This window comes from Salvelinus alpinus, chromosome 13, assembly GCF_045679555.1.
Source record: "Salvelinus alpinus chromosome 13, SLU_Salpinus.1, whole genome shotgun sequence".
Lineage (NCBI taxonomy): Eukaryota > Metazoa > Chordata > Actinopteri > Salmoniformes > Salmonidae > Salvelinus > Salvelinus alpinus.
The window spans coordinates 40195027-40207444 of record NC_092098.1 but is presented as its reverse complement, the minus strand read 5'-3'; the positions used below and the strand labels follow the sequence as shown (position 1 = coordinate 40207444).

General features: G+C 43.7%; 1 pseudogene; it reads right to left on the bottom strand.

Annotated features, from left to right (window-relative positions):
• Positions 1–1696: 1696 nt before the first annotated feature.
• LOC139536734 (putative nuclease HARBI1) lies at positions 1697–2782 on the bottom strand (annotated as a pseudogene).
• Between the last annotated feature and the right edge of the window lie 9636 nt (positions 2783–12418).

The following is a 12418-nucleotide window of genomic DNA, read 5'->3' as shown; positions in this document are numbered from 1 at the left end:
GCTGAGGCCCGAAAAACAGGTGGCTGAAGAGATGGCCCTCAGTCAAAACAGGTGGCTGAAGAGATGGCCCTCAGTCAAAACAGGTGGCTGAAGAGATGGCCCTCAGTCAAAACAGGTGGCTGAAGAGATGGCCCTCAGTCAAAACAGGTGGCTGAAGAGATGGCCCTCAGTCAAAACAGGTGGCTGAAGAGATGGCCCTCAGTCAAAAGAGGTGGCTGAAGAGATGGCCCTCAGTCAAAACAGTGGCTGACCTATTGCTGAAGGCATCTCTGGAGGAAGCTCATCTGACCCAACCACCCCCCAGGACACAAGGGCCTACATAAGAGTAGGGTTAGAGTAGGGTTAGTTATTCAAATGAATGATATATGTACATTCATTGTTTTGCCAGTGTTACCTCAGTGATGCCTGCACATCCATCTTAGACACAACTTGGTACGCTGATTTTCTTGTAGTGGTATAATTCTTTGTAATTGACTGCTGTTACTTTTTCAGACACTTAGTTGTCCTTCAGACATCATAATCTATTTTAAGGTGACTCAGAGTTATATATTTGAAAAATTGTGATGTGGCATGCACACTTTGTTGTAAAATGAAATTAGGTGGGGCACTTTTCTGGGTAAAGTTTTAATTTAACTGTCTAATTTACTTCATCTTCTACCAGTGACTGATGGTATAATCTGTCTGGTGGAGCCTTCTGCCATAACAGACCTCCATGTAGTTGTAAGTACTCTTAATACTCCACAGATGTTTCATAATGGTTGGAGTAGAACACCAATTTTCATTACAGGAGGATGATGAAGACACCTTGTCAGCTGCCACAGAGAGGGAAGATACAGAGAGGCCTATCGAGGTTTACACCTTAAAAATCACATCTAACAGTTGATGATAGTATTGTACCATAATAAAACTTGCACCTTCTTTTTCTCTAACAGAGCAATGCTGGAAATTATAATGAGGAAGAGGGTCTATCCACCTCCACAGCACAACTTGGTGATAAGATGTTGTTCAGCATTGGCCCATGACTTACAATGAAACTAAGTACACCTGGCACTGTGAAATTAAATGTCATTTTTTTGTGTGTTCCTATAGCTCCCTGTGAAACAGCTGTACAAGGTGTACTTAGAGAAACAAATTGGAAAATGCAATTTAGAAATTGACCACAAGGCTGCAGATGCAAAAGATAAAAATAGAAATACAACTGCTGGAACATCAGTTAAAGGTGAGTGAGATGCCCACAGGTGGATGATTTTACTTGTTTGAACAACATATAAAATATTAACTACTGTACTACATTTGTACTTGCAGGAAATAAAGAAGACTTGATAAAAAGAAAGGCATATTCTCTGTATTTGACACTGGGGAGGTGATGGGTCAATCATAAATTATGGTAGTATATTGTGTGTCTCACTGCTCTTCCATCTCGTGCATCTGAGGGGTGATCAGGATCGTAATCAGGATCGTTCACTGGTTGAGTAGGACATTGTTCTCCTCTAATTGTGGAAATGTTGTGGAGAATCCGACATACCACAATAATGTCACAAGCCCTTTCTGGGGTGACCCTGAGCCTACGAAGGCACTGGAACCGGGCCTTGAGTATCCCAATTGTCATCTCTGCCCTGGCTCGTGTCTTGAAGTGAGCCAAGTTATAACATTGCTGCTGGCCGGGATCAGGGTAAGGGGTCACCAAATAAGGCTGTCAGGGGTACCCTTTGTCACCGAGCAGGTGACCATCTATGATAATACGAGGATACAGTTTACATTTTCAGTTGCAATAGGAGGAAACGAAATATTGATTATAATAGAATATAGCTATATATATATATATATATATAAACTCACCACGGGCAAATCTAGCACTCAGTGTACATTCACAAAAAATTGGCGTGTCATGCACAGACCCAGGCCACTTTGCTTCCACGTTGCTGAAGATGTGGGCTGCATCACATATTATTTTCACAGTGCAGAACAGTAATTAGCTGCAGTAGCTGTAGTGAAGTATCTTAGGGAAGTAGTGAAGTATTTTCATTTGGAATGCTAAAGGCTAATATTTAGGCCTACCTGCACATTAATGCTGTGGAAAGACTTCCTATTCACATAATCTCCATCATTACTGAAGGAGCTGTGATAGGAATACGAGTGCCATCTATGCAGCCAATCACACCTGGAAACCTTAAATTATATCAAATTAACTGATTAGTGCTTCAAGTCTCAAAGCATCATACTAAATTAATTAATTATTGCTTCGACTGATACCTGCAATTCTTCTTTGATGAGTCTTGTGGGTCTGTGACTTGGGACCACACAAAAGTGTACAGTAAACGTTTCAGTGCAAGAGTCACATTTCTGACAGCCCGACAAACAGTTAGTTGCCTTGGAAATATGCTCAGCGTCACCGATGTTATATAGAAAAGAAAATGAAGAAAAAAATGAAGTGCAACACAAAGAATTGAGAGCATGTCTACGATGTGTCATATGAACGATATGAGGGCTGAGAATATTGTTCAGATGAAAGATCGATTGTGCAGAAAAAACGGAAACGCTCAAACAGATAATCATCAGGGAATGATAAAACATCCAAGCAGGGTCTGATCACCCTCTCCCGACTGAGATATCTGCGTATTTGTATTTGTGCTTCAATATCAACTGGCTCTTTAAGAAAAGGACATGCCAGGTCTGACAGTTCCTTCAGTCTGCAGGTGGCAGCTAAAGAAGAGTAGAAACTCAGGGTTAGTTGAAGAAAACCTGCCAGCGAGCAGGTTAGCTTCACAGAGTATGTTTCCATAGTAACTGGCTCAGAGTTAAGCTGAACTGGCTTTGTGAAACCGAAAACTCAGAGTTTCCTTCAATTCTGAGTCAACTAACTCTGAGTTTTCACAAATCCCGCTTTCTGAAACAGGGCCCAGGTTCCTTCTTGTTATCCTACAAGGGTGTATTCACTACGAACCAAACAGAAGCAAATGTCCAAAAAGGGGAGGTACTAACCCTGAATTTATCTGCTAAGAAATGCTAATTTTTGTTACAAAACATTTTCAGTTGCAAAACATTTTGCAACTGTGTGCACTAATGACTAGAATAGCCCCCAGGTAACCATCTCCACCTGTGACTCAACATCCAAACTAAAATAATGTACATCCAGGTTTGGGGAGTAGCGGATTACATATAATCCATTACATTTAAGGGATTACAAAACAACGTTAACTGTAATCCGTTACATTACCAGCAAATATATTATAATCAGATTACAGATACTTGTGAAAAACTAGATGATTTCTTCGAGGATTACTCTTAAATTCAGAAAGGATGTTGGCGGGAAAAAAAAAATGGACACTTCTCTGTTTCCTCAATGACATTCAAATCAGCGTTGAAAAAAGGCGCACATTTTAAATTAGTTCCACCTGAGCAAGTCTGACCACAAGTCAGAGAAAACTATGATGACACACCAAATGTGTTTGATGGATTGTGGGAAAAGAGCAGGAATAATGCATTTGTAGGCTACAGTCCAAGCTATGTCTTTCGATGGTGCAACTATTGTCGGCATCCAAAGATTATCCAATTTGAATAAACGCTTGAAGGTAAGGATGACAGCAGTGGTGTAGTCTACGGCGATACGGATATCACTTATTATTGATATCTATGTAGCACATTGATGTAAATCACTGCTGCTCTCTCATTTAGCTATTTGCGCCTTACGGATTGTGGTTGTTGTGGATGGCTGTTCACAAATCTAAATGTGTATTTGAACCCAATAATGGTTGAATTAAAGAAGTCTAAACTGCCTATCAATCATTGTTTTTTAAATAAATGGACAGCCTGTGACAAATGCGCTCTTGTAACAGCTGCATAGTGCGGATCACAGCCTATGCAATAAAAGTGGTGCTTTTATTGCTCAATCTAATTCATGCTGATTAAAAAAATGTATCCATAGGCCTAATGGACACCTGCTCAAACTCACACACTTTTGATAGACTTAAAGGGGCAATCTGTAGTTGCTACATCAATTTTTGGACATACATTATATATCCATTGATTCTTGAAGAATATGAATCAAATACATTTTTATTGGTCACATACACATCGTTAGCAGATGTTAATGTGAGTGTAGCGAAATGCTTGTGCTTCTAGTTCCGCGAGTGCAGTTATATCAAACAAGTAATCTAACAAATTAACAGCGACTACCTTATACACACAAAATAAAGGAATGGAATAAGAGTATGTACATATAAATATATGGATGTGCGATGGCCGTGAAGCATAGGCAAGATGCAATAGATGGTACGAAATACAGTATATACATTTGAGATGAGTAATGTAGGATATGTAAACATTATTAAAGTGGCATTATTTAAAGTGTCTAGTGATACCATTATTAAATCAATTTATTAAAGTGGCCAGTGATTTGAGTCTGTATGTTGGCATCAGCCTCTATGTTAGTGATGGCTGTTTAACAGTCTGATGGCCTTGAGATAGAAGCGGGGTGACCAGGCAGTGGCTCGGGTGGTTGTTGTCCTTGATGATCTTTTTGGCCTTCCTGTGACATCGGGTGCTGTAGGTGTCCTGGAGGGCAGGTAGTTTGCCCCTGGTGATGCGTTGTGCAGACCGCACTACCCTCTGGGCCTTGCGGTTGAGGGTGGTGCAATTGCCATACCAGGCGGTGATACAGCCAGACAGGATGCTCTTGATTGTGCATCTTTTATTTTATTTATTTTATTTAACCTTTATTTAACCAGGTAGGCAAATTGAGAACACGTTCTCATTTACAATTGCGACCTGGCCAAGATAAAGCAAAGCAGTTCGACACATACAACAACACATAGTTACACATGGAGTAAAACAAACATATAGTCAATAATACAGTGAAAAAAAATAAGTCTATATACAATGTGAGCAAGTGAGGTGAGATAAGGGAGGTGAAGGCAAACAAATATATGTATAAATAAATAAAAATATAAAAAGGCCATGAAGGCGAAGTGAGTACAACACAGCAAGTAAAATAAAAACTAAAAAACACTGGAATGGTTGGTTTGCAGTGGAAGAAAGTGCAAAGTAGAGACAGAAATAATGGGGTGCAAAGGAGCAAAATAAATTAATAAATAATACAGTAGGTAAAGAGGTAGTTGTTTGGGCTAAATTGTAGATGGGTTATGTACAGGTGCAGTAATCTATGAGCTGCTCTGACAGCTGGTGCTTAAAGCTAGTGAGGGAGATAGGTGTTTCCAGTTTCAGAGATTTTTGTAGTTCGTTCCAGTCATTGGCAGCTGAGAACTGGAAGGAGAGGCGTCCAAAGGAAGAATTGGTTTTGGGGGTGACTAGAGAGATATACCTGCTGGAGCGCGTGCTACAGGTAGGTGCTGCTATGGTGACCAGCGAGCTGAGATAAGGGGGGACTTTACCTAGCAGGGTCTTGTAGATGACCTGGAACCAGTGGGTTTGGCGACGAGTATGAAGCGAGGGCCAGCCAACGAGAGTGTACAGGTCGCAGTGGTGGGTAGTATATGGGGCTTTGGTGACAAAATGGATGGCACTGTGATAGACTGCATCCAATTTATTGAGTAGGGTTTTGGAGGCTATTTTGTAAATGACATCACCGAAGTCGAGGATTGGTAGGATGGTCAGTTTTACAAGGGTATGTTTGGCAGCATGAGTAAAGGATGCTTTGTTGCGGAATAGGAAGCCAATTCTAGATTTGACTTTGGATTGGAGATGTTTGATGTGGGTCTGGAAGGAGAGTTTACAGTCTAACCAGACACCTAGGTATTTGTAGTTGTCCACATATTCTAAGTCAGAGCCGTCCAAAGTAGTGATGTTGGACAGGCGGGCAGGAGCAGGCAGCGATCGGTTGAAGAGCATGCATTTGGTTTTACTTGTATTTAAGAGCAGTTGGAGGCCACGGAAGGAGAGTTGTATGGCATTGAAGCTCGCCTGGAGGGTTGTTAACACAGTGTCAAAAGAAGGGCCAGAAGTATACAGAATAGTGTCGTCTGCGTAGAGGTGGATCAGAGAATCACCAGCAGCAAGAGCGACATCATTGATGTAAACAGAGAAGAGAGTCGGTCCAAGAATTGAACCCTGTGGCACCCCCATAGAGACTGCCAGAGGCCCGGACAACAGACCCTCCGATTTGACACACTGAACTCGATCAGAGAAGTAGTTGGTGAACCAGGCGAGGCAATCATTAGAGAAACCAAGGCTGTCGAGTCTGCCAATGAGGATGTGGTGATTGACAGAGTCAAAAGCCTTGGCCAGGTCAATGAATACGGCTGCACAGTATTGTTTCCTATCGATGGCGGTTACGATATCGTTTATGACCTTGAGCGTGGCTGAGGTGCACCCATGACCAGCTCTGAAACCAGATTGCATAGCGGAGAAAGTGTGGTGTGATTCGAAATGGTCGGTAATCTGTTTGTTGACTTGGCTTTCGAAGACCTTAGAAAGGCAGGGTAGGATAGATATAGGTCTGTAGCAGTTAGGGTCAAGGGTGTCCCCCCCTTTGAAGAGGGGGATAACCGCAGCTGCTTTCCAATCTTTGGGGATCTCAGACGACACGAAAGAGAGGTTGAAGAGGCTAGTAATAGGGGTGGCAACAATTTCAGCAGATAGTTTTAGAAAGAAAGGGTCCAGATTATCTAGCCCGGCTGATTTGTAAGGGTCCAGATTTTGCAGCTCATTTAGAACATCAGCTGACTGTATTTGGGAGAAAGAGAAATTGGGAAGGCTTGGGCGAGTAGCAGAGGGGAGGGCAGTGCTGTTGTCCGGGGTAGGGTTAGGCAGGTGGAAAGCATGGCCAGCCGTAGAAAAATGCTTATTGAAATTCTCAATTATAGTGGATTTGTCGGTGGTGACAGTGTTTCCTATCTTCAGAGCGGTTGGAAGCTGGGAGGAGGTGTTCTTATTCTCCATGGACTTTACGGTGTCCCAGAACTTTTTTGAATTTGTGTTGCAGGAAGCAAATTTCTGCTTGAAAAAGCTAGCCTTGGCTGTTCTAACTGCCTGTGTATATTGGTTTCTGGCTTCCCTGAAAAGTTGCATATCACGGGGGCAATTCGATGCTAATGCAGAACGCCATAGGATGTTTTTCTGTTGGTTAAGGGCAGTCAGGTCAGGAGAGAACCAAGGGCTATATCTGTTCCTGGTTCTAAATTTCTTGAATGGGGCATGCTTATTCAAGATGGTGAGGAAGGCATTTTTAAAAAATGACCAGGCATCCTCTACTGACGGGATGAGATCAATATCCTTCCAGGATACCCCGGCCAGGTCGATTAGAAAGGCCTGCTCGCTGAAGTGTTTCAGGGAGCGTTTGACAGTGATGAGTGGAGGTCGTTTGACCGCTGACCCATTACGGATGCAGGCAATGAGGCAGTGATCGCTGAGATCTTGGTTGAAAACAGCAGAGGTGTATTTGGAGGGCAAGTTTGTTAGGATGATATCTATGAGGGTACCCGTGTTTACGGAATTGGGGTGGTACCTGGTAGGTTCATTGATAATTTGTGTGAGATTGAGGGCATCAAGCTTAGATTGTAGGGTGGCTGGGGTGTTGAGCATGTTCAAATTTAGGTCGCCTAGCAGCACGAGCTCTGAAGATAGATGGGGGGCAATCAGTTCACATATAGTGTCCAGAGCACAGCTGGGGGCAGAGGGTGGTCTATAGCAGGCGGCAACGGTGAGAGACTTGTTTTTAGAGAGGTGGATTTTTAAAAGTAGAAGTTCAAATTGTTTGGGAACAGACCTGGATAGTATAACAGAACTCTGCAGGCAGTCTTTGCAGTAGATTGCAACACCGCCCCCTTTGGCCGTTCTATCTTGTCTGAAAATCTTGTAATTGGGGATGAAAATGTCTGAATTTTTGGTGGTCTTTCTAAGCCAGGATTCAGACACGGCTAAAACATCCGGGTTGGTAGAGTGTGCTAAAGCAGTGAACAAAACAAACTTAGGGAGGAGGCTTCTAATGTTAACATGCATGAAGCCAAGGCTATTACGGTTACAGAAGTCATCAAAAGAGAGCGCCTGGGGAATAGGAGTGGAGCCAGGTACTGCAGGGCCTGGATTCACCTCTACATCACCAGAGGAACAGAGGAGGAGTAGGATAAGGGTACGGCTAAAAGCTATGAGAATTGGTCGTCTAGAACGTCTAGAACAGAGAGTAAAAGGACGTTTCTGGGGGCGATAAAATAGCTTCAAGGAATAATGTACAGACAAAGGTATGGTAGGATGTGAATACAGTGGAGGTAAACCTAGGTATTGAGTGATGATGAGAGAGATATTGTCTCTAGAAACATCATTGAAACCAGGTGATGTCATCGCATATGTGGGTGGTGGAACTGAAAGGTTGGATATGGTATAGTGAGCAGGGCTAGAGGCTCTACAGTGAAATAAGCAAATAAACACTAACCAGAACAGCAATGGACAAGGCATATTTACATTAAGGAGAGGCATGCTTAATCGAGTGATCAATAAGGGTCCAGTGAGTAGAGGTTGGTTGGGGTCGTGGCGATCCAGACAGCTGGCCGGTTATATGGCTATCGGTAGCAGCATAGGATGGAGGTCTGTTTGTAGATACCTCGTGCGTTTCCGTCGGTAGGTTAGTGGGGTTCCGTGTAGTGGGGTTTTGTTCAGATAGCAGCCGATAAGACAGCTAACGATTAGCGGGCCTCAGATGAGCGTTCAGGTAACGTCGGGACGGAGGTGCCGGTTGGATAAATCCCTCGGGCAGATAACGTCGGCAGTCAGTCGCGGCAGTCAGTCGTGAAGGCCCGGTGGGGTTCCGTATCTGCAGCAGCAACAAAAGAAACGGGTCCGGATGGTGATGGAACTCCTCAGCTGGCTAGCTCCAGCATGATTTGAGTTTGCTCCGGGGTCGACGTAAGCCAATAGTCACACGGTTTGCAGCTAGCTAGCTGCGAAATCAAGGTGCAAGTGTCCAGAGCCTGCGGCTGGAATCCGGGGAAACTGAGAGAAAAAAGTCCCGGAATGCTCCGGTCCGAGTCGCGTTGCACAAAAGTGCCGGTAGATTATCGAGCTAAAGGAATAGCTGATGACCACAAAACGTGGGCAGCTGAAACACCAACGCTAGCCAGCAAACCGGCTAATTTCGGGGCAGCTACAGATTAGCTTCTGGCTAGCTATCGGAGTAGCTTCTGGTTAGCTTTCAGGCTAGCTTCTGAATTAGCCCCTGGCTAGCTTACACGATGGATTTTCAGATTGAGGTAAATAATACTTTTTGTAATTGGTGAAGCGGGTTGCAGGAAAGCTTTTGCAGGAAAGCTTTTGTAGTTGAGTTCTTGGATAATAAAATAAATAAAAGATATGCGAAGAAAAGGTGTAAATATATATATATACAGGACACGACACGACAATACGGAAAAAGACGTCTGAACTGCTAAGCCACCTTGGATGGATCTGTAGAAGTTTGTGAGGGTTCTAGGTGTCAAGCCACATTTCTTCAGTCTCCTGAGGTTGAAGAGGCTCGGTTACACCTTCACCACGCTGTCTGTGTGGGTGGACCATTTCAGTTTGTCCGTGATGTGTACGCCGAGGAACTTAACTTTCCACCTTCTCCACTACTGTCCCGTCTTTGTGGATAGGGGGGTGCTCCCTCTGTTGTTTCCTGAAGTCCACGATCACCTCCTTTGTTTTGTTTTGTTGACGTTGAGTGAGAGGTTATTTTCCTGACACCACACTCGGAGGGCCCTCACCTCCTCCCTGTAGGCTGTCTCGTCGTTGTTGCTAATCAAGCCTACCACTGTAATGTCGTCTGCAAACTTGATGATTGAGTTGGAGACGTGCATGGCCACGCAGTCATGGGTGAACAAGGAGTACAAGAGAGGGCTGAGAACGCACCCTTGTGGGGCCCCAGTGTTGAGGATCAGCGGGGTGAGCTTAGTTCTACTGTTACACTCCATGAGAACCCAAAATATAATCTTGTTTTTCTCCAATGTTTGCAAACTTTGTAAATGTAAACAAACACTGTATAGACTCATAACATGGTTAAAACAATAATTTTGATATCATGGAGGTCAGTCCTTGTGTAACAGAATTGCTTCCGTCCCTCTCCTCGCCCCTACCTGGGCTCGAACCAGGGACCCTCTGCACACATCGACATCGTCTCAGAGCGAGTGACGTCACCGATTGAAACGCTATTAGCGCGCACCACCGCTAACTAGCTAGCCATTTCACATCAGTTACACTCACCCCCCTTTTGACCTCCTCCTTTTCCGCAGCAACCAGTGATCCGGGTCAACAGCATCAATGTAACAGTATTGCTTCCGTCCCCCTCCTCGCCCCTGCCTGGGCTCGAACCGGGGACCTTCTGCACACATCAACAACAGCCACCCATGAAGCATCGTTACCCATCGCTCCACAAAAGCCGCGGCCCTTGCAGAGCAAGAGAAACAACTACTTCAAGGTCTCTGAGCGAGTGACGTCACCAATTGAAACGCTATTAGCGCACACCCCGCTAACTAGCTAGCAATTTCACACCGGTTACACTTGCATCCGTAGCTCTGTCTATTAATCTGAGGGTGGTTACATTTCTCCAGGCCCATCACTCAGCTTTATACCAAAACAGAGGCGGGGTGTCCGTTTTGTTATCGTTTCCTTTGTGAATTTGCCATTTAAACAGCTGCATATTATCATGAAATCAAAGTGTTGGGGATTTGACTGCTCCAGTAACTGGAGCAAAAAGCCCAGTAATAATAATCTACTCTACAGTCCGTGGGCTGTGTTGCTTTGAGTCCCATATTGACTGCTTAGTTGCCTTCAACACACTGGGGATGAAGTGATAATGAAAGACAATAAAAGAAAGAACTAACTTGAAAGATGCCTCAAAGACATTTTAATTTTGCTTTTGAACCTTTCTAAGTTTAGTGTTAGCCTATAGGCCAACAGTAAATGCTTGATAGTTACATTGTGTTACTTTAAGTCCACACAGGCTTACATTTCTGATTTTATTTCACGTTGAGATTATGCTGAAAATCGAACCTCAAGTTAGACTACAGTGGTATTTTCATAGATAATGGTGTCATCATTATTAGGTCATTGTAGTTAGCCGCTAATTAGCCATCATATTATTAGGGCCTAAAAATAAACGAGAAGATGAGGAAACTATATGTTTTGTTGAAAACCACCTTTGTCACGTTGTAAATAACTCTGGGTATCAAATAAAAAGGGGTAATAAATGGAATAAATGGAACAATAGCCATCTCAGTAAACAAATCTTCAGTGGATATCAAAGCTGTGTGAATGTCAATGGCAATCCACATGGGTTCTGACCTATAGAATCACTGCACCGGCTGAGAGCTTTCTGGAATGCTTGTTGCATTTTGTTGATGTGATATGTACCCCTGCTGAGTTGGACAGGAATCCTCCTCAGCACCAGCGTTCTACTCAAAATGAGCCCATTTGGGAATGGTTACTTTTTCCCATAAGACATTTCTTGTATCTTTAGTAATTCCTACTGAGCAATAGTTCCTTTAAGTTATTTTGGTAGCAGTTTTTATGGCCTACTTTATCTACTTACTTCATTATTGGTAGAAAGAAAACTGTAAGAAATACATACAGTATGCATTGGGACAACAGTTCAATGTCTAGGGTCTGGTCTCCCAGACAGAGTAATCCTAGTCCTGGACTAAAAAGTGCTATCAATGGAGAATCTCCGTTAAGAAAGCTCTTCAGTCCAGGACTAGGCTTAATAACTTTTTTGGGAAACTAGCCCTATATGCCCATTATAAAGAGCCATGTTCCGGCGCCGAAAAGAGATGGCTGCCTCGCTTCGTGTTCCTTGGAAAATATGCAGTATTTTGTTTTTTTACGTGTTATTTCTTACATCGGTACCCCGGGTAATCTTAGGTTTCATTACATACAGTCGGGAGGAACTACTGAATATACGATTAACGTCAACTCATCATCGTTCCTACCAGGAATATGACTTTCCCGAAACGGATCCAGTGTTTTGCCTTCCACACAATACAATGGATCTGATCCCAGCCGGCGACCCTGTGCGACGCCGAAAAAGGGGAAAACGTGGCGGTCTCGTGGTCAGGCTTCGGAGACGGGCACATCGCGCTCCACTCCCTAGCATACTACTCGCCAATGTCCAGTCTCTTGACAATAAGGTTGATGAAATCCGAGCACGGGTAGCATTCCAGAGAGACATCAGGGATTGCAACGTGCTCTGCTTCACGGAAACATGGCTAACTCAAGGGACGCTAACGGAGTCGGTGCAGCCAGCTGGTTTCTTCATGCATCGCGCCGACAGAAACAAACATCTTTCCGGTAAGAAGAGGGGCGGGGGGGTATGCCTTATGATTAACGAGAAGTGGTGTGATCATCATAACAACACACAAGAACTCAAGTCGTTCTGTTCACCTGATCTAGAACTCCTCACAATCAAATGTCGACCGCATTATCTACCAAGGGAATTCTC